Raw genomic sequence first — 3,867 nt, forward strand, 5'->3', positions numbered from 1 at the left:
AAGGTCATAAGAAGTATAATAATTCATGAGGTCAAAATGACAGTTATACTGTACATTTAAAAACTCTCAAAATACTGTAGGTCAAAAGGACAGTCCCTTTGGCTAATCTAGAGAAACCATATTTCTTTTCTGAAGGGCAAAACATTAATATTTTAGCATCTATTGCTATCTGTACTGATGCTAACAAAAAAAGACAGAAATCATTTTAATAGATCAAGCAAGGGAAGAAGTGGGTGTCTATTGAGTGGCTACACTGTCACATAGACTATGAGAAAACACACACACACACACACACACACACACACACACACACACACACACACACACACACACAAGTGAGCAGTACACTTCCATTCCCAAAGAAAAACAAATTTGAGATTTTCAAGACATAGAGCCATTAGAAAGCCCTATTACACTTTATGGCAGTGATCATTAGCGTCATGTAATTGCAGTGAATGCTGTTGTCATCTGGCATTGCTTTATTTGAGGGTGAGATTAAAATAATAAATAAGGTTACTGTTAGAGAAGCACGTTATGTGTTGGTCACTTCTTACTATATGCTTTCTCTTTAACAGGAGCTCTAGAAATCAAAGAATCATGTCCATTTCTGAAACAAATAAACAACAACATCCTAACCGATTTGCATCTTTCTCCTCTCACCATTAGAATGTTTTAAAATTAAAAGAAAACACCACCACCATCGATTTGCATCTTTCTCCTCTCACCATTAGAATGTTTTAAAATTAAAAGAAAACACCACCACCATCATCATTAACAACAACAAAAATAAAACCTGAAGAGAGCTGTGGACAAATAGAACCACTTGCTGTTAATGGGAATGAGTTCATCAAGATCTAGGCTTACATACCCTAACCCTAGAAGAAATGGAGTGCTCAGGGTGAGAAAGACTGAAAATGCTTCTCTAGATTCTCTTCAGCTTGCAAAGACCCAGAAAACTCTGCTGCAAAATATTTTCCCTATTTAATAAGCACATCACGTGCAAATGTACCATGCACATAAATATAACAGTCATAATCGCTGGGTTCAATGTCAAGCACCATTTAAATCTACTGATTAAATCAATTTAATGATTGTAAACCTTTTTTTTTATTATGGCCCCTGTATAAAGAAGAAAGTAAAATTGAGGGGAAAGCTGTACTTTTACTTGAAGGAAATGAAATCTATTATTTACATTAATTTCATTAATGGAATTTCCAAGAGTCTCTGTGTGATCTAACATTTTCTCATTAGGAGCAAAACCATCCCTCCACTCCAACATCTTTTTTTTTTCAACCAGAAAATCAGTATAGTAGGTTTTATTGTACATATAATGAGGTCACTGAACAAAGTGTGATGGGAAAAAACATTCATTCCTCCATAGTGCAAGAGTCCATGCCTATCATCTAAGTGAGTCATAATGTAATTTCAGAGGATGGACAGTACCTGGGAAGTTTATGATTTCATCTGCTGAGATTTTGAACCAATAAAGACTCCTTCAATTTTTTTGCTCATGTCTAAACAAACACTTAGTTTCAATAAAATTAAGAAAACTGTCAACTTGGAGTGAAATCACAAGTACTTTTACAGAGCATCAACTTTAAGGCAATGTCAGCCACATACAAAATGAACAAACAAAACAACATCAGGAAAAAATTTTAAAAAATAAACAAAAAACCAATATGACAACGTATTTGATTAACTTGTTATTAGAAATCAAAGGGTTTTTAGAAATTTGGAGGAGAAATAATATCTGCATTATAGGATACCTTATTCAAAAAATACTTTACTCTTTTACAGACTAAATGTAAGTGACCAGCACTGACTAAGAGAACATCTAAGTGAGGGGAAAAGGCATAGGCAATTGTTTTTGAAGGAGATACAAACCTGACCATGAATATGAAATTGACCTAGAGAAGAGAGTATAGTGCAAATAGAAAAATGAAAGATGGAATATTTGGTTTTGTTTTTTGCTGTTTTCCCGGTTATGTGGGGACAGAATATCTAAGCAAACTCTAAACTCTGCATGTTATGTATCATTATCATGCTGGCACCAACATTTATTGATGATATGATAGTTATTTATTTTATTGATAAATAAAAGATATTTATTAAGACCTAGTTATGTGCAGGCTTTATGCTATTGTCTGTGGGATTGGCAAAACAAACCAAATTTCTTATATGAAGTTCTGATTACAGAGGATCTTATACATCAATAGACTCTCACTTCCAATACCTGGTATTTGGTTCTTAGCTTGAATTATTGTCACTGTAATTGTCTTTTTTTCAAAGCAAAATAACAGTTCCTGTGTTGCCTTTTCTTATTAGCAAAGCAATATAAACACGACTTAATGCAACAGTGTCCTGATGCTGATTCCATCTCACAACCACAAGCCTGTATATCTGATTCATGAAAAAGATATTCCAAATATTCCTAGCTTAATACTCACTACTTTAGATATATTGGTCTGTGAATGTTGCTACATGGATGTGGTCATGTGACTGCTGCTGTACCAAGGACCTGGACAATCATTTACGTCAGTCCCCAAATGCAATTTATATTTTGTCTTTTCATCAGACACTTTATCATTCTGACCTCACTGGAAAGCATTGATCTACCTGCAACTTCTTTTCTCCTCTAGAATGTCATAAGTGGAATCACATGATAAGGAAACTTTGTGATTGCTCATTTCACTTGACCTAAAGACTTTGAGATGATCTGTGTTGTACACATTGATGATCCATTTTTTAAACCATTTTAATTAAAATAGAGTTACATCAGTTTCCCTCTTTTCCTTTTCCTCTCTTGCCCCTCCCATGTACCCTCCCTTCAACCCCCCTCAGCCCTCTCTCTCATTAATAGACTTATTTTCTTTTATTATTAAGTCCAAATATATTAGTATAACGTGCTGTATCTATTTGAGACTGTTCTGTGTATATGGTTTCAGAGACAGTCACTTTGTATTGGCTAACCAGTAAGATGACTCATCCTTGGATAAGGTTATTTTGTCCTCTCCCATTCCTTTTTCTTGCATATGAGAATTTCATAATTTAGAGGACCATCCGTTCATTAAAGACTATTTGGGCAGCTTCATAATTAGAGTAATTATGAAGAATGTTGTTCTGCTATTTTATCTACGCTATCTGAAACTATATTTCATTTCTATCATATGGATTCCCAAGAAACAGACTGTACAAACACATGGTATGTGTTCCACTTCATGAGATGTCAAAACACTTTCTAGAATAGATGTAAGATTTTTCATTCCTACAAAGTGATATGCAAAAATTCTAGTTGTTCTGCAACTTTGCAAGCACATGATACTGTCTTTTAATGAGAATCTATATTGAGTAACTGCATTATAGTTAAAAAAAATCATTTCCCTGATGACTAATGCTTGTGTTTGCTTGCCATCTGAATTTCTGATTTAGTGAAATTCTAGTCACATTATTTTGTACTTCATAATAAGCTCTTTAGTTTCTTTCTGGGTTTGAGAGATTCTATATCACTGATATACTTACCTGATCACATATGCAATCTCAGTTGTTGTTTTTTTTTCTTCAAATCTACAGCTTTTCATTCTCTTAAGAACATCTTGTATAGAGAAAACATTTTTAGTTTTGATGAAGCCCAACTTACTAACTTGATATACCTTTCTTTTGGTGTTATTTCTGAAGAGCTTTCCTAGCTGAAGGACACAAGGGCTGTCAGTTGGTTTTATAGCTTTAAATTTTGTAGTTCAATCTTTAATTTATTTCCATGAATTTTGACATAAAGGAGCATGTCAATATTTACTTTTATGCATATGGGTGTTCAATAACAGGTCTAGCAGTATTCATTGAAAATACAATTTTTACCACTAAAATGTA

Source organism: Peromyscus californicus, unplaced genomic scaffold (genome assembly GCF_007827085.1).
Source record: "Peromyscus californicus insignis strain IS unplaced genomic scaffold, ASM782708v3 Scaffold_17__1_contigs__length_78620276, whole genome shotgun sequence".
Taxonomy (NCBI): Eukaryota; Metazoa; Chordata; class Mammalia; order Rodentia; family Cricetidae; genus Peromyscus; species Peromyscus californicus.